Genomic DNA, 26,263 nt, shown 5'->3' on the forward strand with positions numbered 1-26,263 from the left:
CTCCTGAATGAGAAGGGAGCTTCTACATCCTTCTTTTCTTTAACACAGCCCGCCCCGAAATGCCTTCGAATAAGGAAAGATAGAGCGTGGGCTGGAGAGGAGAGCAAGTGAGGATTAAACAGAGAGTGAGAGAAGAGAGAGACAGAGCAGAGAATGCTCTCTGATCTCTCAGCCCCCCACTTCCAGCTTAAAACCGTTTCTCAATAATGGAACCCTTCCAGACTGGGACTCCATCGACGTCAACCACGATGTTGCCTGGTCTGGAGGGCATTAGCTATGAGGAGAGTTTGGATAACCTCGGATTGTTTTCACTGGAACGACGGAGGTGGAAGGGCGACATGATAGAGGTTTGCAAAGTTATGAGTGGCATAGACAGAGTGGATAGTCAGAAGCTTTTTCCCAGGGTCGAAGAGTCAGTTATTAGGGGACATAGGTTCAAGGTGCGAGGGGCAAAGTTTAAAGGGGATGTGCGAGGCAATTTCTTTACACAGAGGATGGTGAGTATCTGGAACTTGCTACAGGGGGAGGTGGTGGAAGCAGGTGTGATAGTGACATTTAAGAGTCATCTTGACAAATACATGAAGAGGATGGCAAGAGAGGGATACGGTCCCCAGAAGTGCAGAAGGCTTTATTTTATACAGGCAACAAGATCGGCGCAGGCTTTGAGGGCCGAATGGCTTGTTCCTGTGTTGTACTTTCTTTGTTCATTGTTGACAGATATTTCCAGATGCCTGGAGCTTTTCACTGAGCTCGTGTTACAATGAACAGACAGCAATATTCCTGTCTAAATACCTTCTATCTCAAGTCAACCTGCCTCTTTCCATTCCAGTCTGCAGTCGACTCCAGTTACTGTGCTCCTAACTCCACTGGCTCGAATTTCAACAGGGTTCCCGCTTGCACTGAATTCCCCAGAGCAGAGGGAATTTCTCTGCAGCTTTTGTATTGGATCTGGGCGTCACTGGCAAGGCCAGAGTTTGTTGTTCATCCCGAATTAACAACTGAGTGGCTTGTGAGGTAATTTCAGAGGGCAGTTAAGAATAAACCACATTGCAGTGGGTCTAGAGTAACATGCAGGCCAGACCAGGTAAGTACGGCAGATGTCCATCCCTAAAAGTCGTCAGAGAACCAGATTTTGTTTTTGTCTGACAATTGATGATAGTTTCATGGCACCATTACTGAGACTAGCTTTCATAGAATCATAGAAAGTTTATAGCACAGAAAGAGGCCACTTGGCCCATCGTGTCTGCACTGACGGTGACTCTAGCCACCCAGATTAACCCAACTTCCAGCATTTGGTCCATAGCCCTGCACTCGAGGTACATATCCAGACTCCTTTTGAATGAGTTGACCGTTCCTTCCTTTACAACACTTACAGACAGTGAGTTCCAGACCCCCACCACCCTCAGGGTGAAAAACATTTCCTCATCTCCCCTCGAATCTTTCTACCAATCACTTTAAATCTATACCCTTCTAGTCATTGGCCTCCCTGGTATGATACATAGGCCCTTCACTTCCACACTGTTCAGGCCCCTCAAACCTTTGTACATCTCTATCAGATCTCCCCTCAACCTCCTCTGTTCCAAGGAGGACAACCACCGACTGTCCAATCTTCCATCACAGCTGCATTGTTCCAGTCCTGACAACATCTTCGTAAATCTCCTCTGCCTCCTCTCTAGTGCAATTACATCCTTTCTGAAATGAGGTGACAAATATTTCAGTTCCAGATTTTTTTTTCTATTAATTTATTGAATTTAAATTCCACAAGCTGCCGTGGTGGGATTTGAAATCATGTCGCCAAAACTTTATCCTGGAATTCTGGATTACCAGTTCAGTGACATTACTGCAATAACGTCTGTCCTTCAACAGAGGGAATGGACGCTCAGTTCTCAGTTCCTCCTCAGGCTTTCAGTCTGACTGAAACAAAGTGACTCTCTCTCTCTCCAACCTTATCTCCCTCTTCTATTCCCCACCACCACCAACCCCCAGCCCCCACCCCCTCCCCCGCACCCCCCCCCCCCACGCCACTCACACATTGACCTGAAACGTTAACTCGGGTTCTCTCTCCAGAGATGCTGCCAGACCTGCTAAGTGTTTCCAGCACTTTCTTTTTCCACTTCGCCTTGAATGTTGTTTTCTTCTCCACTTTTTGCCCGCTCGCCATATTCCTTGATTCCATGAGAAACCAAAAATCTGGCCATCCCAGCCTTAAATGTATTCAATGATAGAGAATCCACAGCACTATGTGGTAGAGAATTCCAAAGTTTCACAACCCTTTGAGTGAAGTAATTTCTCCTCACCTAACTCCTAAATGATCGCACCCATATCCTCAGACTGTGTCCCTCTATGTTACATTCCTCAACCAGCGGAAACAATCTCTTATTGTCTACCATATCCAGCTCCTTCAGAATCTAGCATGTTTCAATGAGATTGCCTCTCATTCTCTAAACTCCAGACAATATAGGCTCAATATACTCAGCCTCCCTTATTAGGGAAACCCTTCACCCTAACTGGAACTGATAAATCTGTCACCTCATCTCAAAAAGGATGTAATTGCACTGGAGAGGGTACAGAGGAGATTTCCAAAGATGTTGTCAGGACTGGAACAATGCATCTGTGATGAAAGATTGGATAGGCAGTGGTTGTTCTCCTTGGAACAGAGGAGGCTGAGGGGAGATCTGATAGGGATGTACAAAATTTTGAAATTTCGCTGTATCGCCTCCAATACAAGTATACCCTTTCTTAAATGTAGTGATGAAAACTGCACACAGTACTCCAGATGGGGTCTCACCAACATCCTGCACAATTTTATTCATTGATGGGATGTGGGTGTCGCTGGCCAGGCCAGCATTTATTGCCCATCCCTAATTGCCCGTGAGAAGTTGGTAGTGAGCTGCCTTCTTGAACCGCTGCAGTCCATGTGGTGCAGGTACTCCTACAGTGCCGTTAGGAAAGGAGTTCCAGCATTTTGACCCAGCGACAGTGAAGGAACGGCATATAGTTCCAAGTCAGGGTTGTGTGTGACTTGGAGGTGAACTTGGTGGTGTTCCTATGTATTTGCTGCCCTTGTCCTTCCAGTTGGTAGAGATCGCGGGTTTGGAAGGTGCTGTCTAAGGAGCCTCGGTGCATTGCTGCAGTGCATCTTGTAGATGGTACACACTGCTGAAACTGTGCGTCGGTGGTGGAGGAAGTGAATGTTCGCAGATGGGGTGCCAATCAAGCGGGCTGCTTTGTTCTGGATGGTGTCGAGCTTCTTGAGTATTGTTGGAGCTGCACCCATCCAGGCAAGTGGAGAGTATTCCATCACACTCCTGACATATGACATGCAGATGGTGAACAGGCTTTGGGGAGTCAGGAAGTGAGTTACTCGCCTCAGGATTCCTAGCCTCTGACCTGCTCTTGTAGCCACGGTATTTATATGGCTACTCCAGTTCAGTTTCTGTTCAATGGTAGCCCCTTGGATGTTGATAGTGGGGGATTCAGCGATGGTAATGCCGTTGAATGTCAAGGGGAGATGGGTAGATTCTCTCTTGTTGGAGATGGTCACTGCCTGGCACTTGTGTGGTGCGAATGTTACTTGCCACTTATCAGCCCAAGCCTGGATATTGTCCAGGTCTTGCTACACGGACTGCTTCAGTATCTGAGGAGTCACGAATGGTGCTGAACATTGTCCAATCATCAGCGAACTGACCTTATGATTGAAGGAAGGTCATTGATGAAGCAGCTGAAGATGGTTGGGCCTAGGACACGACCCTGAGGAACTCCTGCAGTGATGTCCTGGAGCTCAGATGATTGACCTCCAACAACCATAACCATCTTCCTTTCGGCTAGGTATGACTCCCGCCAGCGGAGGGTTTTCCCCCTGATTCCCATTAACTTCAATTTTGCTAGGGCTCCTTGATGCCATACTCGGCCAAATGCTGCCTTGATGTCAAGGGCAGTCACTCTTACCTCAACTCTTGAGTTCAGCTCTTTGTAGCAAGACTTCTTTATTCCTTTACTCCAACCCCCTTGCAAGAAAGGCTGACATGCCATTTTGCCTTCCTAATTGGTTGATGTGCCTGCAAACTAAATTTCTGTATTCCTGTACAAGCTCATCCAAGACTGTTTGAACAGCAACACCGGCAAGTTTCAGGGACGGGTTAGGTACTGAATAATTCGAGCTCTGCCAGACTGTGCACAGTCAGGCTCTAACAGTTCGGTTCTCTCCTGATGTCCTGGCAAAACGAGGATGGATAAACTCACCAGGACATATATAGGAAGGAACAATATCTGTCTCACACACAGCACTGAAGGTGTGCTCTCAGACACAGTAACTGCCCACCTGTCTATACAGTACAGGGACACAGTCCAGGTGAGACACTTTCCCTCCAATCTACCATCAGCTTTCCATCAGCAGAGAGAAAGGCAAGAGCGAGGACAGGAGCAGTCCCAGATTGAGCAGAATCCCCTTCCAATTGGTACTGCACTTTGAAGAGACAAGAGATATAGTCTTGTCCGTCACCGATATTGTATCAGATACAGGGATATTATTAATCCCACACTTTGGAAAAGTGTCAGAGACTGAGAAATAGTAATGTTCCAGATTAACCCTCTCTTGCCTGTTGAGCTGTCTGCAGTCTGGCAGCTGAGGGCAGTTGTTTAATACTCTCAGTGACCGTGTGTATCATTCTGATTAAATTAATCTGATACTTGAGTCATGATGAAAATTTCAAACAAAGCTTTGTAGTTAACTGTCAGTCACCATAAACTGGTGCATTCTCCATGACAACGCCTCTACCAATCAGAGTCCACCTGCCAAGCAACCATCGCTCTCTTCTCCTACAGTATAATTTGTTGCTTCTTCTTACATTGGTATTCTTGTGACTTGTCCTGATGAGTGCAAGACGAAAAGCTTCGACAAAATGTCTCTATTTTAGGCAATACTCAAGCTCTGAACAACCAAACGACCAATGTTATCTGTGAATGTTGCCGTCAGAGTTTAACTCCTACACAATCCCAGCAAACACACTGAGACCCTCTTCCTTCCCACCTCTCACCAGGATTGGTTTGAGACATTTCCCTTCAGGGTCACAGTTGTTGAAAGGTTATTTACATCAGAGGATACTGTGAGAAACTGAGAGAAGGGTTCTATCGAGTTGAATAGTTCTTGATTGTAAAGTCAGTTTCAATTGCAAACACTCAGTTGGACGGCGGTGAATTCAATTTCAGTCGGAAATTTTGGCGCACACTCCAGTGCCAGTACTGACGGAGCGCTGCTCTGTCAGAAGTACCATCTACCAGAACATACAGTAAAATAAGACGCCGTCTGCCCTCTCAGGTAGATGTAACAGATCCCATGGTATCAGTCTGAAGAAGAGCAGTAGTGGAAGGTGGGGGATGGGGTCTCCCCGGTATCCTCAGGCCTAATATTTATCATTCAACCAACATTACTGCAACAAATTATCTGGGTTTTGGAATATTGTTTTGTGTGGGATCTTGCTGTTCAGAAACTGGCTTCCGATTCTCCGACATCACAACAGCGACTACACTTCCCATATTACTTCATTGGCTGTTGAGCATTAGGTGACGCACTGATGTCATGAAGGGCGCGATAGAAATGCAAGTCTTTCTTTACTGCTGACAATGCATCCTTCCGGGAATACAAAGTCTGAATTTCAAACATTTAATATTTAAATCACGGATACAAAAACTATGTGCCAACATTATTAACAATATATCAACACTCTTTGCTACTCTCCTGTTTCCCAAAGGAGTTCCCATGGTTTAAGCATGAGGATTGTGCAGTGTACTGTCATCAGTCAGGTTTTAATAGATGCTAGTAGTCTGTGGTCCCTCAGAGCCAGAGCTTGAGGGGTCTTGCTCACAGTCTGCAGTATCTCTGTTGTCGCCAGTGCAGTCTGGTCTCGCCCGCATCCTAGCCATGTGCCCGCAGTGGGTTGAGGAATGGACGCGGGCACTGATGCAATGACGCCCCGAGAGTGGGAAGATTGCACCACGTGCACGGTGCCAGTCCCATGTGGCCAGGACTCAGCACTGACCGGTACGGGAGCTGAATGCAGCAGAGCTGTGACACGACTGAAGCCACGGTCAATATATCCCAGCAGCCTTTCCAAACCGGAGGAGACGGTGCAGGTCAGAGCCTGGATGGCGCCAGTTTGAGCCTCGATCAACGATGCCAGGGCGGGGGCCACCGGCTCCTGGGCAGGGGGCATCACTGCGGCATCCGTGGAGCTGACCACAGGCTCCTTGGTGGACTGCAAGGCGGTGAGGGCTTGTGACAGAGCATCACCCACTATGGACACAGACTCCTCCATCCTCTCAGACAGGGTGAGGCAGTTCCTGGACAGGTTGCCCAGTGCCTCCAGCAGTTGATGATGCACATGGAAGATCCTCATTTTGAAGGCTGGGCTGGTGAACTCTCCATCCGTGTCCTCTTCGGCAGAGCTGGAAGCTGAGCTTGCCCTTCGGCCATCCATCTCCTGCACTATCCTTTCCACTGTGGCCAGTTTCTGCTCACCATTCCTGAATGATTCACTCTCCATGCATCCTGACAACTGGACATCTCTTCCACCAGCGAATCCCGTGTTGGTGTACTGGAATCTTGGAGCTGGTGACAAAGCGTGTTCTGCAGGACCCAAGTAATGGCTCAGACCTGGATCAGAGGGGAGAGGGGCAAGTGTCAGTATGTGATGAGAAGGTTAGACAGCAGCAAGATGAGGGGACAGCACAATGTGTGTGCAGGGGCGCCACAACGCCCACGTGATTGGTTAACGGAAGAGAGAGGATCAGAGAATTAGGTCTTCACCCTGTGTCAACCGGTCTCCAACACTGTCATTCTGCATTCTTCTCCAGCTGCCGAGCCATATGATGTCCAGAGATTCTTGCTCCATCTGGGTGAGTTCCTGAATACAGGTCCTCTTCCTGGGCTTGTGTGCCAGTTTGTCCTGTGGAGAGAGTGATGGGAGTTAGTGTCTGCTGTCTGAGGCTGTAATCTGAAGAGGAGTTGGGGCAACGCCAGATAAAGGAAGAAAACATGCATTTTTATAGCACCATTCAGGACTCAAGATGTCCCGAACAGTCTGGAGCCAATGGAAGACTTTGGAAATATCGTCACTGCTGTAATGTAGGAAATGCGGCAGCCAATTTGCCAACAGCGTGGTCCCACTTTGAGATCAATGATCAGATATTGATTTTCAGTGCAGTTTGTTGAGGGATAAATGTTGGCCACTGGAATCCTTGTGAACTCTCTTGTTCTTCTTCAAAATAGTGCAATGGGATTGTTTACATCAAATGAGAGGACAGGACCATGGTCTGACATCTCACCAAAAAGGAAACACCAGTGTTAACCTCGATTGTGCTCTCAAGTCTGTGGAATAGGACTGTAATTCACCATCTCTGACCCTAAGGTGACCGACTGTACAATAGCAGATACTAGCAAAGATAAGGGCCTGCATTTATATAGCAACTTTGAAGACCAAATGACGTTGTAAAATGCTTTATCGCCAATTAAGTACTTTGAAGTGTATTCGCTGTTGGAATAGAAGAAAAGCGGCAGTCAATTTGTGCACAGCAAGATACCAATTACAGCAATGTGACTGTGACCTGATCATCTGCTTTTGTGATGTTGATTGAGGGATTAATATTAAGGAGAATTGTCCCTCTGCTCTTCCTCCACATAGTGAACATGGGATCATTTGCATCCACCTGAGAGGGATGACGGGATCTCTCTTTTCATTGCATTGGAAACGTGGCACCTCTGACTGTCTTACAATTGTATGGGGACCCGGTGAGACCGCACCTAGAGTATTGTGTGCAGTTTGGTCTCTGCACTTAAGGAAGGATATACTTCTCTGGAGGTAGTTCTGGGTTGGTACCTCGGATAAGAGGGTTGTCCTACGGTAAGATGCTGAGCAAATAGTGCTCAAACTCTCGGCAGTTTAGAAGAATAAGAGGTGGTGGTTCACATTCGTACCAACGACATAGGTAGAAAGAGGGATGAGGTCCTGTAACAAGAATTTATGGAGCGAGGTAGCAGATTAAAAAGCAGGACCTCATAGGTTGCAATCTCCAGTTTACCCCTGGTGCCATGTGCTACTGAGTATAGGAATAGAAGGATAGAGCAGATGTATGCGTGGCTGAAGAGATGATGCAGGAGGGAGGGCGTTAGTTGGCCGGATCTCCAGGACTGTTCCTGGCGAAGGTGGGACCTGTACAAGTTGGATGGGTTGCACCTGAACCGGAATAGGGCCAACATCCTTGCTGGAAGATTTGTTAGTGCTGTTTTTTTCTGGTGGGTGGGAGGCTACATTAATTTGGCAGGGGATGTGATCCAGAGTGGAGCTACATTCGTGGTGATACAAGTCAAATATAGAAGAGCAATTGAGTCAGACTGGAAGGCAGTGCAAATATAGACCTGGAATGGCACAAGCGAATAATGTAAGGCTGGATTGCATCTGTTTTAAAGCAAGGAGTCTTACTAGTAAGGCTGATGAATAGAGTGCGTTGATTAACACATGGGAATATGATATTATTGATATCACAGTGACATAGTTGAGGGAAGGGCAGGGCAGGCAGCTCAATATTCCAGGGTAGAGAATCTTCAGGCGTGACAGGGGAGGGTGTGGAAGAGGAGGTGGCATTGCATTGTTGATCAAGGAGTCAATTACTGCAGTAAGGAGGGATGATATATTAGAAGGTTCCATAAAAGCGTCAATAACCAGTGGGCATAGATTTAAGGTAAGGGGCAGGAGGTTTCGACGGGATTTGAGGGAAGAAAAATTTACCCAGAGGGTGGAGAAATCTGGAAAACACTGATTGAAGGGGTGGTAGAGGCAGGAAACCTGACAACATTTAAGAAATATTTAGATGAGCACTTAAAACGCCATAGCATCAAGGCTACGGCCCAAGTGCGGGAAAATGGGATTAGAATAGATAAGTGCTTGATGGCCGGCACAGACACGATGGGTCGAACAGCCTGTTCCTGTGCTGTATAACTCTATGATCTCATTGAAACATATATAACTCTGAAGGAGTTGATAAGGTAGACACAGAGACGGGTTATCCTCTAGCTGGGGAATCTAGACACAGGGACACAGCCTCAGTATTAGGGGCCAATCATGTAGGACTGAGAGGAGGAGAAATGTATTCACTCAGAGAGTGGGAAACATTGGAATTCTTCATCTCAGAAGGTTGCAGTCGCTTCATCTTTGAGTATTAACATGACTGTGATTGATACTTTTGTAAACTCTCAGGGAATCGAGGAATATGGGAAGCAGGTGGAAAATGGAGCTGAGGTTGAAGATCAGCCATGATTGTATTGAAGGTTGGAGCAGACTTGAGGGGCCATATGGTCTATCCCTGCTCCTCATGGCCTTTGGCAGCACTTGCTCATTGGTGGGTCAAATTAGTTTGTTGTGGTCAGGTCCTGGAGTGGAACCTGAACTCACAAAGTTGTGACTGAGAGGTCACAGTGTTACCAACAGCGCCGCAGAGCCATGTATCAGAATGATAGCAGGAATGAGGGTCTTCAGTTAATGTGGAGAGACTGGAGAAGCTGGGATTGTTCTCCTTAGAGCAGGGGAATATAATAGGAGATTTAATAGAGGTGTTCAAATTGGACGGGTTTTTATACAGTCAATAAGGAGAAACTATTTCTCTGCTCCTGTTCAAATCTAGCAGTGAGATCGTACATGTCACACGTGACTTGTTTAACCCAATGATGTTAAGGATGCACTTCTGACAGTGTCGCACTCCCTGAGCAGTGCACCAGGAGTCTTACCCTTGCAGTGCGGGTGATGTCGTTGAACTTCTTGTGGCACTGCACCCCTGTCCGGATGATATCAGTCCTGGCATTCACATTGAGGGCCACCTCGTCCCAGGCCTGGCGTAGTGTCTGTCTGGGCATCTTCCTCCCGTCCGAGCGGAAGAAGACTTCCTTGCGGGACCTCACCTGCTCCACCAGAATCTCCACTGCTGCATCGCTGAATCTCAGAGCTTTCGCTTCCGACATGTTTCAGGGACGGAGGCAGCGAAGAAGCAGCGACTGCAGCCGAAGTGAAGGAGGAGAGAGAGGTTTAAACAGCGCCGGGCCCGCCGGAAATCCCAGCCGCCGGAAATCCCCAACCTTCCAGCTGGGCGAGCAGTCCGTCACTGCACCGCACGCTGACTCATTGTCCCAATCCCATACAAAGACATGCCGCCAGTCAAAGTGATTCCTGTCAATGACAGGACCTTTCAACACGCCCGCCCGATATCCACCCGCAGTCAAAATGCTCCCTGGCTCTGACAGCAGCGGTGCTGCTCGAGAAAGATCTGTGTTAAAGCAGCACAAACACAGTTTGAAATGCAACCCCCACCTTTTATTTAATGTTGAATTCCTTGCTTTAACATTTGCAGCACATCACACAGACAGTATTATGTCGGTATTCTGTTCAGTACAAACTTGCTGACTTACTTATTTGAACAGGAGATAAATACACCATACGCAGATTGTAAATAGGTGATTAATACTGTATCTATGACTAACTGTATTGTGTATAAACGCAATATTAATTCTGTATCTGTCAGTATCTGGTTTTGTGTGTGAATGTGCTATGAATTTTCTCTCTGTCACTATCTGGGACTATGTGTGAATGCGGCATTAATTCTGACTCACATCAAAACAGAAGGTGCTGGAAATACTCAGCAGGTCTGGGAACATCTGTGGAGAGAACAACAGAGTTAATGTTTCAGGTTTGCGACTTTTCATCAGAACTGTTAAAGGTTAGAAATGTAACAGGCTATGAACAAGTGAAAAGTGGGCGGGGTGGAGGGGAAGAAGAACACTAGGGAAGGTGTGGGAGAGGGCTGAGGGCAGGAGAGAATAAATGATAAAGAGGTCATGGAACAAAGGCAAAGGGAGTGTCATTAGTTGTATTAAAACAAAGCACTAGTCTGGAGAGAGTGTTAATGACAGAATAATGAACAAATCTGTCCAAATGCAGAAATCTGAAAGAAAAAGTTTAATGCAGGCCCATGGTTAAAATAAAATACAAAAGTCAGTCATACTCTGAAGTTTTTGAACTCAATGTTGAATCTAGAAGGCTGTAGAGGGACATTCTGTCCCTGCCACCCTCTGGTACTGTGAGTGCATATGGGATTAATTCTGTCTGTCACTCCCTTGTACAGTTTGTGAATGTGGGATTAATTCTGCATCTGTTTCGCTTTGGTACAGTGTGTGAGTGTGGAGTTAAGTCTGTATCTGTCAGATTCTCTTACTGTAAATGAATGGGGGATTAATTCTTCAGCTACCTCGCTTCGATACAGTCTATGAGTTTGGGATGAATTCTGAATCTGTCAGATTCTGTGTATGTGTGTAGGATTAATTCAGTCTCTGTCATTCTCAGTTTCTTTGTCTGAGTGTGGGATTCACTCTCTGGTCCTGTGTGTGTGTGAGGGATTAATTCTGTATCTGTCACTCTCTGGACATTGTCTGTCTGAAACTTCCTGATACTATGTATGAGGGACGGAGACACTCTCTATCTGTAAGTCTCTGCTGCAGATTGTGAGTGTGGGATTTATTTGACCCTCTCTGGTACTGTGTGTGATGTAATCATTATATATTTGGTCAGTCTCTGGCATTCTATGTTATTGTAAGGTACATAATGTATCTGTCAGTCCCCGATACAATATGGTTTTGGGATTCGTTCTGCATCGATCTGACAATGTTACTGTATATGATTGTGGGATTCATTCTGTACTTGTCTGTTGTGGTATTGTGTGTGCATGGGAATTATTCTGTCTCTCTTTGCCTCTGATATTGCAAGTTTGTGTTTAATTCTGCACTTGATACAATATGTTAGTGTAGCATATTTTTTGGCTGTTGTTGTTTGTAACAATCTCTGGTATAACGGGTAACTGATAGTAATATGCAGAGACCCAGACTAATGTTTGCGGACATGGGATCAAATCTCACCACAGCAGGTGATAAAAACTGCGGATTCTCGGGAGTATTTGTATTTTCTCAGCTCAGTAAATGTTATGCACTCTGAGGTTGGCGCTCCTGAAGCTCAGGTTGCTCCACTCAAACAGCGAACTTTTGATGGGAGGTTCAATGGTGAGGTTGATATTCAGGAAGGGTTTTCATGCTTTCTGGAAGGAGAAAAGGTTTCCCCTGGCAGATGGATCGGTAACAATAGAATTACGGTATTAAAACATGGTTACAGTATAGAAAGAGGCCATTCAGCCCGTCGAATCAGTGCCCACTCTCGACAAGAGCACGTCAGCTAATCCCAATCCCCTGCCTTTGCCTTGTAACCCTGCATTTTTTTGTCTTCAGATAATGATCCAATTTCTCTTTAAAAATCACAATTGGATCTGCCTCCACCACAATCTCAGACAGTGTATTCCAGATCCTAACCACTCACTGGACAGGAAATGTTTCCCTTTTCCCTCATGTCACCTCTGGCAGTTTTGCCAATCACTGTAAATCGGTGCCCTCTGGTTTTTGACACTTCTCCCAATTAGAACAGTTTCTCCCGATCTACTCTGTCCAGATCCCTCATGATTTTGAAAACCTCTATTGACTCTCCTCCCAGCCTTCTCTTCTTGAAGGAGAACAGACCCAGCTTCTCCAATCTATCCACGGATCTGTCCAAATGCAATACTTTAGTGCGTCAATACAGACTTAATTGGTTGCAAAGAACTTTGGAACATTCTAAGGTCTTGACTGGCGCTACATCAATGCCAGTTTTTCTTCGGTTTCAAAGTTTCTCCATGTGTCCCCTTGCACCCATGTTTATTGGGAAGACTGAAACGATTGTTTTTGATGCACGCTCCAAGCTCCATTCCCCAGCTACCAACTCCATTCCTCTCCCTGACAAATGTCTGTTGTGTGCAACCTTGGTGTCATATTTGACCCTGAGATGAGCTTCCGACCACACATCACGAAGACTGTCCACTTCCACCTCCATTATATCACCTGACATTGTCCCTGTCCCAGCTCATCTGTTACTGAAACTCTCATTCATGACTTCCTTACCTCTAGACTTGACAATTCAACACACTCCAGGCTGCTCTCCCACATTCTACTCTTCCCACACTTGAAGTCATCCCAAACTCTGCTGACCATGTCCCAACCTCACACCGAGTCCAGTTTATCCCTCACCCCGTGCTCTCTGAACTTCCCTGGCACCTGGTCAAGCAACACATCGATTGCAAAATTCTCATCTTTGTTTTCAAATCCCTCCATGTCCCCTCGCCCCCTCCCTATCTCTGTAACCTCCTCCAGCCCGGACAATTTTCATCCTCCTGATCAAATCCTTCCACATCCCCTCTCCCCCTCCCTATCTCTGTCACCTCCTCCAGCCGGACAATTCTTATCCTCCTGTTCAAATCCCTGCATGTCCCCTCGCCCCCTCCCTATCTCTGTAACCTCCACTAGCCCGGACAATTCTTATCCTCCTCTTCAAAACCCTCCATGTGCCCTCGCCCCCTATCCATCTCTGTAACCTCCTCCAGCTAGGACAATTCTTATCCAGTTCAAATCCCTCCATGTGCCCTTGCCCCCTCCCTATCTCTGTAACCTCCTCCAGCCGGACAATTCTTATCCTCCTCTACAAATACCTCCATGTGCCCTCGCCCCTCCCTATCTCTGTAACCTGCTCCCGCCCGGACAATTCTTATCCTCCTGATCAAATCCCTCCAAGTCCCCTCGCCCTCTCCCTATCTCTGTAACCTCCTCCAGCCCGGACAATTCTTATCCTCCTGATCAAATCCCTCCATGTCCACTCACCCCCTCCCAATCTCTGAAGCCACCTCCAGCCCGGACAATTCTTATCCTCCTGTTCAAATCCCTCCATGTCACCTCGCCCCCTATCCATCTCTGTAACCTCCTCCAGCGAGGACAATTCTTATCCAGTTCAAATCCCTCCATGTGCCCTCGCCCCTCCCTATCTCTGTAACCTCCTCCAGCCCGGACAATTCTTATCCTCCTCTTCAAATCCCTCCATGTGCCCTCGCCCCCTACCCATCTCTGTAACCTCCTCCAGCCGGACAATTCTTATCCTCCTCTACAAATCCCTCCATGTGCCCTCGCCCCACCCTATCTCTGTAACCTGCTCCCGCCCGGACAATTCTTATCCTCCTGATCAAATCCCTCCAAGTCCCCTCGCCCTCTCCCTATCTCTGTAACCTCCTCCAGCCCGGACAATTCTTATCCTCCTGATCAAATCCCTCCATGTCCACTCGCCCCCTCCCAATCTCTGAAGCCACCTCCAGCCCGGACAATTCTTATCCTCCTGTTCAAATCCCTCCATGTCACCTCGCCCCCTCCCCATCTCTGTAACCTCCTCCAGCTAGGACAATTCTTATCCAGTTCAAATCCCTCCATGTGCCCTCGCCCCCTCCGTATCTCTGTAACCTCCTCCAGCCGCACAATTCTTATCCTCCTCTACAAATACCTCCATGTGCCCTCGCCCCTCCCTATCTCTGTAACCTCCTCCAGCCCGGACAATTCTTATCCTCCTCTTCAAATCCCTCCATGTGCCCTCGCCCCCTACCCATCTCTGTAACCTCCTCCAGCCGGACAATTCTTATCCTCCTCTACAAAACTCTCCATGTGCCCTCGCCCCACCCTATCTCTGTAACCTCCTCCAGCCCGGACAATTCTTATCCTCCTGATCATATCCCTCCATGGATCCTCGCCCCCTCCCTATCTCTGTAACCTCCTCCAGGCTGGACAATTCTTATCCTCCTGTTCAAATCCCTCCATGGTTCCTCACCCCCTCCCTATCTCTGTAACCACCTCCAGCCCGGACAATTCTCATCCTCCTGATCAAATCCCTCCATGTCCCCTCGCCCCCTCCCTATCTCTGTAACCACCTCCAGCCGGACAATTCTCATCCTCCTGATCAAATCCCTCCATGTCTCCTCACCCCCTCCCTATCTCTGTAACCTTCTAAAGCCCGGACAATTTTTATACTCCTGTTCAAATCCCTCCATGGTTCCTCACCCCCTCCCTATCTCTGCATACACCTCCAGCCCGGACAATTCTCTCCTCCTGATCAAATCCCTCCATGTCCCTGCACACCCTCCCTATCTCTGTAACCTCCTCCAGCCAGGACAATTCTTATCCTCCTCGTCAAATCCCTCCATGTCCCTTCGCCCCCTCCCTATCTCCGTAACCACCTCCAGCCGGACAATTCTCATCCTCCTGATCAAATCCCTCCATGTCCCCTCGCCTGCTCCCAATCTCTGTATCCTCCTCCAACCCTGACAATTTTCATCCGCCTGATCAACTCCCTCCATGCCCCCTCGCACCCCCTCCCAATCTCTGTAACCTCCTCTAACCCGGACAACGTTCATCCACCTGATCAAATCCCTCCATGTCCCCTCACCCCCTCCCTCTCTCTGTAACCTCCTCCAACCTAGACAATTCTTATCCTCCTGATCAACTCCCTCCGTGACCCCTCACACCCTCCCTATCTCTGTTAGCTCACCCAGCCTGGACAATTCTCATCCTCCCTATCAAACCCCTCCATGTCCAATAGCCCCCCTCCCTATTCCTGAAAGCTCCTCCAGCCCTTGCAATCCACATCCTCCTGTTCAAATTTATCTCTCCATGGCCACTTGCTCCTCTCCCAATCTCTTAACCTCCTACAACATCAACGAATCTCATACTCCTGTTCAAATCCGTCCATGACACCTCACCACCTCCTTATCTCTGTAACCTCCTCCAGACCCGACGATTCTCATCCTCATTTTCAAATCCCTCCATGGCTCCTCTCCCCCTCCCTATCTCATATCCTCCTCCAGCCCCACAACCCCTCGACAGATCTGCGTTCCTCTAATTCTGAACTCTTGACCATTCCCCAATTTTAATTTCTCCACCTTTAACACACTCCTTCAAACCTACGTTAGATTTTTAGATTTAGAGATACAGCACTGAAACAGGCCCTTCGGCCCACCGAGTCTGTGCCGACCATTAACCACCCATTTATACTAATCCGACACTAATCCCATATTCCTATCACATCCTCACCTGTCCCTGTTAAACCTACAAGCTGTTGATCAGCTGTCCCTAATATCTCCTTATCTTACTGACTGGTATATATAGTGTTATAGTGACCAAACTGAAGCGCTTGGGGATATTATATTATGTTGGAGGCGCTAGGTAAATGCAAATTTGATGTTGTTGTTAAACCAGTTCAGTTCGCATGCGTGATGTAGCTCCGCCGCCCCCCACTCTGCCTCAGCTGATGAATGAAGCGTAACGCGTATGCGTGCTGCCCACAGAGGCAGCAGCAGCAGAGGGTTTGAAACAGTGGCGAATTGAGAAATCCCGCTCCCCGGGGGGAATGGACCAAATTTCAGCCTCCTTCCAGCAGCACATGGCGTTGGGAGAATGTGTTCACAGTGGCTCAGTTCAGCATTGAGTCCGGGGCAAGTTCTGGAGGGGAGGTGGGGCTGAATTGGAAGAGGCAGAGTGGAGCAAGAAATGGTCCCGGAGCAGAGAGTGAGCGGGGCTGGGCTAAGGGGATTCTCATGCTGTATGTGTGTGTGAGTGTGTTTCTGTGTCTGTCTGAGCGTGCCTGTGTGCATGTGTGGCTAAACGAGTCAGCATAAAATTTGAGATGGAATACAATATGGAGAAGTGTGGGGTTATCCACTTTGGAGGAAAAAGAGAAATACAGAATATTTTTTAAATGGTCAGACGTTGGGAAGTGTTGAATTACCAAGGGATTTTTTCATGAGACACTGCAAGCGAACATGCAGGTTTTACAAGCAATTAAGGTACATGGTATGTTGGCGTTTATTGAAAGAGGATTTGAGTATAGGAGTAAAGATACCTTACTGCAGTTACATAGAGCCTTGGTGAGACCGCACCTGCAGTATTGTGTGCAGTTTTGGTCTCCTTAAATGTAAAAAAGTATACTTGCCATAGATGGAGTGTGAATGAAGGTTCCCCAAGCGAAATCCTGGGATGGAGGGATTTCCCTATGAGGAGAGATCAAATAGACTGGGCCTGTATTGACTTGGGTTTAGAAGAATGAGAGGTGATCTCATTCAAACATACACAATTCTTACAGGGCTCGACAGGTTGATGCAGGAAGGATGTTTCCCCTGACTGGGGATCTAGAACCAGGTGACACAGTCTCAGAACAAGGAGCAGGCTATTTAGGATTGCGATGAGGACGAACTTCTTCACTCAGAGGCTGGTGAATCTTTCGAATTCTCTGCCCCAGAGGCTGTGGAGACTCAGTCATTGAGTATGTTCAAGACGGAGATTGATAGATTTTTACATATTAAAACATCAAGGATTCCAGGGATAGTGCAGGAAAATGGTGTTGAAGTAGATCAACCATGATCTCATTGAATGGTGGAGAGGGCTCAAAGGGCTGAATGACCTACTCCTGCTCCTAGTTCTACTGTTCTTGTGCTGTGGTCAGGGTAAGGGGGAACAAAACTGTGCTGCTGTACTGCAGTGCTGTCCAACACTGACACTTTGTATCACTGGGTTCGCACTGTGGAAATGACAATGATGTAACTGTAAAGTTCTAACCCTCATCTGTTCTTGTCTTACAAGGACTACTTCTCCTTTGTGCAGGAACCAGAATAGATGTGATGTTTCCCAGGACCAAGGAACCGTGCAGCCCAGCTCCTTCTAACACACAGCAGTTGCGTGATCATTCCCAAAGTGTAAAGTCACAGACAGCTCACCAGTTCCAATGTCAGGGACACCAGAAGGAATCAGTCTCACACTGATCCCAAGATCCAGACACATATTTTAAATCCCAACAATGTAAAGAGAGCAGGAGAAATAGACATTGTATCCAGTTCAAACCAATTCAGAACTGCTGACAGGGAGAGACATGAATCCCAGGTCAACTCTCAGATTTAAATAGTCATAGAGTCATATACAACACAGAGGAGGCTATTCGGCCCATTGATTGCATGTTTACTCTCCACGAAGCAATGCAGTCAGTCCCACTCCCCGCCTCGATCCCCGTCGCCCTGCAAGTCTATTTCTCTCAGGTGACCATTCAACATCCTACTGAAGTCAGTGATTGTCTCCACTTCCACCTCCCTTGTGGGCAGTGAGTTCCAGGTAATTACAACCCCCGTGTAAAACAGTGTTTCCTCATATTCCCCCTGAATCTCTGGTCAAAAACATTCAATATGTGTAACCTAGTCCTTGTATCATTTGTTAATGGGAACAGCATTTCCCTTTCCAGCTTGCCTGTTAAAATCTTGTACACTTCAGTTAAATCTCCCCTCAATCTCCTTTGTTCTGAGGAGAACAAGCCCAGCTTTTCCAAATTAACATTGTCACTAAAATCCTCCATCCCTGAAACCATTCTGGTAAATCTCCCTCTGCAGTCTCTCAAGGACCCTCCCATCCATGCTGAGGTATGGTGACCAGAACTGGACACAGTACTCCAGTTGGGGTCTAACCAGAGCCTTATAAAGATTCAGTATAACTTCTCTGCGTTTGTACTCAATGCCTCTGTTTACAAAGCCCAAGGTCCCATATGCTTTACCAACTACTCTCTCAATATGTCCTGCCACTGACAATGATCTATGCACTTGCACCCTCAGGACCCTCTATTCCTGCAAACTCTTTGGAACTGTGCCAAGAATTATATATTGCCTCTCCCTATTCCTTCTGCCAAAATGCATCACCTCACACTTGTCAGTATTAAATTCCATCTGCCATCTCTCTGCCCATTCTACTAGCCTGTCTATGTCCTGTTGCAGGCAGTTCATGTCATCCTCACTGTGTGCCTCACCTCCATGTTTGGTGCTTTCAGCAAATTATGAAATAGACTCTGTGCAGCCTGAGCTACAAATTTAGTATTAGATAGACCTGACACACTGTCTCCGATTGAGAGGTATAGAATTCATCCCAGGAAGGTGCGCTAGGATTCAAATTTTAAAAATGACACTTAACCTGTGTATCAGTATAAACAATATTCATCCCAATCGTACAACCTTACACCCAACTTAGATGCAAGTCCAAAATTCTGTGCAGTATCAGATTGAGTGATGCTGTAAAATAGTGAAAGCCCGAGGAACAACTTTGATCACAGTTCAGCATTCATCCACATTATACAGCTGCAAGATGCAGTATCAATTGTTTTCAGCCCAGAGCTGCACATTACATCCCATTTCAAACTGAAAGATACAGTGTCAATTCCATCACTGTAGATTGAGCTCCAGGATACCAGCCAGTCCAAAAACCTCATGCACTATCATTAGTGCTGTAAAGGATGGGTTAAAATTATGTATCACTGGTGTGTTTACAGGAGATTGAGTCAATAGAAGTGAAAACACGTTCATATTAGTTAATTAAAACCGACAGCATCAAGCCCTGTGTAGTCATAATTTAAATTAAATGTCAAGTAAATACCTACTGAGGTATTAATGTTAAATATATTCGAGAGACCAAAGTGAGATGCAAATGAAATACATATGATAAAAGAACAGCAGATGCACAAACATTCCCCATAGCCCTGCAACTCTATTTCTCTCAGGTGACCATCAGTGAATGACAGATCCCTCATTCAAACAGTACCACAGACTGACAGGTAAAGACTGAATGCCACACTCACACGCTACTGAGATAGACAAAATGAACAACACATTCACACACAGTACCAGAGACTGCAAAGTACAGAATTAATCCCAATTGTACCCAATAACAGATTCTGACAGAGAATGAATTTCTCTCTCTCTCTCTCACTGAAAACACACACACACACACACATTCAGATGTAGTACGAGAGAGTTACAGATAAAGAAGATAGCGCCCAGCAACATCAAACGACAGAGACTGACAAATACTGAATGAATCCCACATTCACAAACAATACCAGACACTGAGAAATACAGAATTAAACTCAAAGTTATACACAGTAACAGAGAATGACACAAACAGCATTAATCACTCACTCATAATTTAGTTCAAACTGACACAGGCAGAAAAAAATGCAACACACATTAACAGTACCAGTGACTGAGAGATACAGAATGAACCCCACTTTCACAAAGAGTAGCAGAGACAGATAGGGAAAGAATCCAACACTCTCATCGAGTAATGAACACTGAGAATGAATCCAAAACACACACACACGCGCACACACACAGACACACACACAGACACACACACACACACACACACACACTTTACCATAGATAGACAGATACAGATTAAATTTGACACAAACAGTAGCAGAGACTGGTCTATATATAAATATAAAATACATTCCATGCTCACATACAGTAATACAGACTGACATTAACAATACTAATCCCACACATGTATATAATACCAGAGACTGACAGATGCAGGTAAAATAAATATACCCACACAGGACCAGATAGTGTGTGATACAGAATTAATCTCTCATTCATATTGTATCCGAGTGTCAGAGGCAGAATGAATCTCACACTTACAAACTGCACCAGGGACTGGGAGATCCAGAATCAATTTCTCTCACACAAAGATACAACAGCAGAGACTGTCAGATACAGAATGAATCCGGATTCCCATAGAGTGGCAGATACAGATTGAAACACTCACTAACATACTATAGCAGAGCAGAGAGAATTTTAGAATGAATTCCACACACACAAAATACCAGAGAGAGATCCAGAACTAATTTCAAACTCACACACAGTAACAGATTATGACAGATAGAGACATAGAAGCAAAACACATAATGTGCGAGAGAATGAGACAGAGAACTAATCCCACACTCACACTCAGTAACAGACACTGACAGAGACAGAATTAATCCCACACTCACCCACAGTAACAGACACTGACAGATACAGAATTAATCCCACACTCACACACAGTAACAGACACTGACAGATACAGAACTAATCCTACAGTCACACACAGGAACAGACACTGACAGAAACAGAATTAATCCCACACTCACACACAGTAACAGACACTGACAGGGACAGAATTAATCCAACACTCACACACAGTAACAGACACTGACCGATACAGAATTAATCCCACACTCACAGACAGTAACAGACACTGACAGATCCAGAATTAATCCCAAACTCACACACAGTAACTGGCACTGACCGATGCAGAACTAATCCCACACTCACACACAATAACAGACACTGACAGATACAGAACTAATCCCACACTCACACACAGTAACAGACACTGACAGATACAGAATTAATCCCACACTCACACACAATAACAGACACTGACCGATACAGAACTAATCCCAAATACACACACAATAACAGACACTGACCGATACAGAATTAATCCCACACTCACACACAGTAACAGACACTGACCGATACAGAATTAATCCCAAACTCACACACAATAACAGACACTGACCGACACAGAATTAATCCCACACTCACACACAGTAACAGACACTGACAGATACAGAATTAATCCCACACTCACACACAGTAAGAGACACTGACCGATACAGAATTAATCCCAAACTCGCACACAATAACAGACACTGACCGATACAGAATTAATCACACACTCAGACACAGTAACAGACACTGACAGATACAGAATTAATCCCACACTCACACACAGTAACAGACACTGACAGATATAGAATTAATCCCACACTCATACACAGTAACAGACACTGACCGATACAGAATTAATCCCACACTCACACACAGTAACAGACACTGACCGATACAGAATTAATCCCACACTCACACACAGTAACAGACACTGACCGATACAGAATTAATCCCACACTCACACACAGTAACAGACACTGACCGATACAGAATTAATCCCACATTCACAAGCAGTAACACATACAATGTGAGTGTGTGGATTATTTCAGTGACTGTCAGTGTCTTTTACTGTGTGTGTATGTGGGGTTAATTCTGTATCAGTAAGTGTCTGTTACTGTTTGTGTGTGTGGGACTAATTCTGTGTCTGTCAGTGTCTGTTACTGTGTGTGAGCGTGGGATTAATTCTGTATCAGTCAGTGTCTGTTACTGTGTGTGTGGGGGGGATTAATTCTGTGTCTGTCAGTGTCTGTTACTGTGTGTCAGTGTGGGGATTAATTCTGTATCTGTCAGTGTCTGTTATTGCGTGCGAGTGTGGGATTAATTCTGTATCTGTCAGAGTCTGTTACTGCGTGTGAGGGTGGGATTAATTCTGTATCTGTCAGCGTCTGCAACTGTGTGTGAGTGTGGGATTAATTCTGTATGTGTCAGAGTCTGTTACTGCGTGTGAGGGTGGGATTAATTCTGTATCTGTCAGTGTCTGCAACTGTGTGTGAGTGTGGGATTAGTTCTCCATCTGTCAGTGTCTGGTACTGTGTGTGAGTGTGGGATTAATTCTCTATCGGTCAGTGTCTGGTACTGTATGTGAGTGTGGGATTAATTCTCTGTCAGTCAGTGTCTGGTACTGTATGTGAGTGTGGGATTAGATCTCCATCTGTCACTGTCTGTTACTGTGTGTGAGTGTGGGATTAATTCTTGATCTGTCAGTGTCTGTTACTGTGTGTGAGTGTGGGATTAATTCTCTATCTGTAAGTGTCTGGTACTGTGTGTGTGTGTGTGGGATTAATTATCTATCTGTCAGTGTCTGGTACTGTGGTGAGTGTGGGATTAATTCTGTATCTGTCACTGTCTGTTACTGTGCGTGCGTGTGGGATTAATTCAGTATCTGTCAGTGTCTGTTACTGTGTGTGAGTGCGGGATTAATTCTGTATATGTCAGTGTCTGTTACTGTGTGTGAGTGTGGGATTAATTCTGTATCTCTCAGTGTCTGTTACTGTGTGTGAGTGTGGGATTAATTCTGTATCTGTCAATGTCTGCTACAGTGTGTGAGTGCGGGATTAATTCTGTATCTGTCAGTGTCTGTTACTGTCTGTGAGTGCGGGATTAATTCTGTATATGTCAGTGTCTGTTACTGTGTGTGAGTGTGGGATTAATTCTGTATCTCTCAGTGTCTGTTACTGTGTGTGAGTGTGGGATTAATTCTGTATCTGTCAATGTCTGCTACAGTGTGTGAGTGCGGGATTAATTCTGTATCTGTCAGTGTCTGTTACTGTCTGTGAGTGTGGGATTAATTCTGTCTCTGTCAGTGTCTGTTACTGTGTGTGAGTGTGGGATTAATTCTGTATCTGTCAGTGTCTGTTACTGTGAGTGAGTGTGGGATTAATTCTGTATCTGTCAGTGTCTGTTACTGTGTGTGAGTTTGGGATTAATTCTGTATCTGTCAGTGTCTGTTACTGTCTGTGAGTGTGGGATTAATTCTGTCTCTGTCAGTGTCTGTTACTGTGTGTGAGTGTGGGATTAATTCTGTATCTGTCAGTGTCTGTTACTGTGAGTGAGTGTGGGATTAATTCTGTATCTGTCAGTGTCTGTTACTGTCTGTGAGTGTGGGATTAATTCTGTATCTGTCAGTGTCTGTTACTGTGTGTGAGTGTGGGATTAATTCTGTATCTGTCAGTGTCTGTTACTGTGAGTGAGTGTGGGATTAATTCTGTATCTGTCAGTGTCTGTTACTGTGTGTGAGTTTGGGATTAATTCTGTTCGGTCAATGTCTGCTACTGTGTGTGAGTGTGGGATTAATTCTGTATCTGTCAGTGTCTGTTACTGTGTGTGAGTTTGGGGTTAGTTGTCTGTCTCATTCTCTCATCCAGTATGTGGTTTTGTTCTAAGTCTCCAGCTGTCATCATCTGTTACTTTGTGTGAGTGTGAAATTAGTTCTGGATCTGTCTCTGGTATTTTGTGTGAGTGGAATTCATTCTATATTCACTCTGCTCTGCTATAGTATGTTCGTGAGTGTTTCAATCTGTATCTGCCACTCTATGGGAATCCGGATTCATTCTGTATCTGACAGTCTCTACCATAATATCTTTGTGTGAGAGAAATTGATTCTGGATCTCCCAGTCCCTGGTGCAGTTTGTACGTGTGAGATTCATTCTCTCTCAGGCACTCTGATTCAATATGAATGAGAGATTAATTCTGTATCATACACTATCTGATCCTGTATGGTTATTTGTATTTTACTTGCATCTGTCAGTCTCTGGTGTTATATACATGTGTGGGATTAATATTATTACTGTCAGTCTCTGTTACAGTATGTGAGCATGGGATGTATTCTATATTTGTCAGTCTCTGCTAGTCTGCATGGTTGTAGGATTCAATCTATATCTGTTGACCGATGGTACTCTGTGTCTATGTGTGTGTGTGGGTGTGGTAGAAACTATATATCATGGCAATGTCTCCGTTACTATATGTGAATGTGGGGTTCATTCTCTATCTCTCGGTCACTGGTACTGTTTAAGTGTATTGGATATTTTCTGCCTGTGTCAGTTTGTGTTAAAGTATGAATGAGTGATTAATGCTGTTTGTGTCATTCTCTGTTACTGTGTATAAGTTTGAGTGTAATTCCTGATTTCTCAGTGTCTGATATTTTTTGTGAATGTGGGATTCAATCAGGATTTGTCACTCTCTGTTGTTTGATGTCGGTGTGTGCTATCTTCTTTATCTGCAAGTTTCTGGTACTGCATCTGAATGTGTGTGTGTGTGTGTGTGTGTGGTGGGGTGTGAGTGTGTTCAGCGATAGTGAGAGACAGTGATAGAGAGGAATTCATTCTCTGTCAGAATCTGGAATTGTGTACAAGTGGGATTAATACTGTAGTTTTCATTCTATCGCACTGTATGTGAATGCGTTGTTCATTTTGTCTCTCTCAGCCGTGTGTGAGTGTGGCATTCTGTCTGTACCTATCAGTCTGTGGTACTGTTTGAATGAGGGATCTGTCATTCCCTGCTACTGTGTGTAAGCATGTGATTCATTCTGTATTTGTCTGTTTGTGGTACTATATGTGACTGTGAGATTTAGTCAGTATCTATCAGTCTCTTGTCTGTTTGTGCATCTGATGTTCATTTGTCATATGAATTTCATTTGCATCTCACTTCTGGTCTCTGAAATAATATATTTAACATTAATACCTTAATCTACAGTGATGGAATTGACACTGTATCTTTCAGTTTGAAATGGGATGTATGTGTAGCTCTGGGCCGAAAACAATTGATACTGTATCTTGCAGCTGCATAATGTGGATGAATGCTGAACTGTGATCAAAGTTGTCCCTCGGGGTCTCACTATTTTACAGCATCACTCAATCTAATACTGCACAGAATTTTGGTCTTGCATCTCAGCTGGGTGTGAGGTTACACTATTGGGATGAATGTTGTTTAAACTGATACTGCATGTTAAGTGGGTGACATTTTAATTTGTGTCCTGGAGCATCTTCCTGGGATGAATTCTATACCTTTCAATCGGGTACATGTGTCAGATCTATCTAATATTTAATTTGTAGCTCAGGCTGCACAGAGTCTATTTCAAAATTTGCTGACAGCGCCAATCTTGGACGTAAGGCAAACAGTGAGGATGATATGCACTGCCTGTAACAGGACATAGACAGGCTGGTAGAATGGGGAGATGGAATTTAATACTGACAAGTGTGAGGTGATGCATTTTGGCAGAAGGAATAGGGAGAGGCAATATATAATTATTGGCACAGTTCTAAAGAGTTTGCAGGACTAGAGGGACCTGAGGGTGCAAGTGCAGAGATCATTGTCGCTGACCGGACATATTGAGAGATTGGATAGTAAAGCATATGGGACCTTGGACTTTATAAACAGAAGCATTGAGTACAAAAGCAGGGAGGTTATGCTGAACCTTTATAAAGCTCTGGTTAGACCCCAACTGGAGTACTGTGTCCAGTTCTGGTCACCATACCTCAGCATGGATGGGAGGGTCCTTGAGAGACTGCAGAGGAGATTTACCAGAATGGTTCCAGGGATGGAGGATTTTAGTTACAAGGTTAGGTTGGAAAATGTGGGCTTGTTTTACTCAGAACAAAGGAGATTGAGGGGAAATTTAATTGACGTGTACAAGATATTAACAGGGAAGCTGGAAAGGGAAAAACTGTTCCCATTAACAAATGGTACAAGGACGAGGTTACACAGATTGAATGTTTTTGACCAGAGATTCAGGGGGAATATGAGGAAACACTGTTTTACACAGGGGGTGATAATGACCTGGAACTCACTGTCCACAAGGGTGGTGGAAGTGGAGACAATCACTGACTTCAGTAGGATGTTGAATGGTCACCTGAGAGAAATAGACTTGCAGGGCTACGGGGATCGAGCAGGGGAGTGGGACTGACTGTATTCCTTTGTGGAGAGTAAACATGGAGTCAATGGGCCGAATAGCCTCCTCTGTACTGTAAATGACTCT

Source organism: Heterodontus francisci, chromosome 21 (genome assembly GCF_036365525.1).
Source record: "Heterodontus francisci isolate sHetFra1 chromosome 21, sHetFra1.hap1, whole genome shotgun sequence".
NCBI lineage: Eukaryota > Metazoa > Chordata > Chondrichthyes > Heterodontiformes > Heterodontidae > Heterodontus > Heterodontus francisci.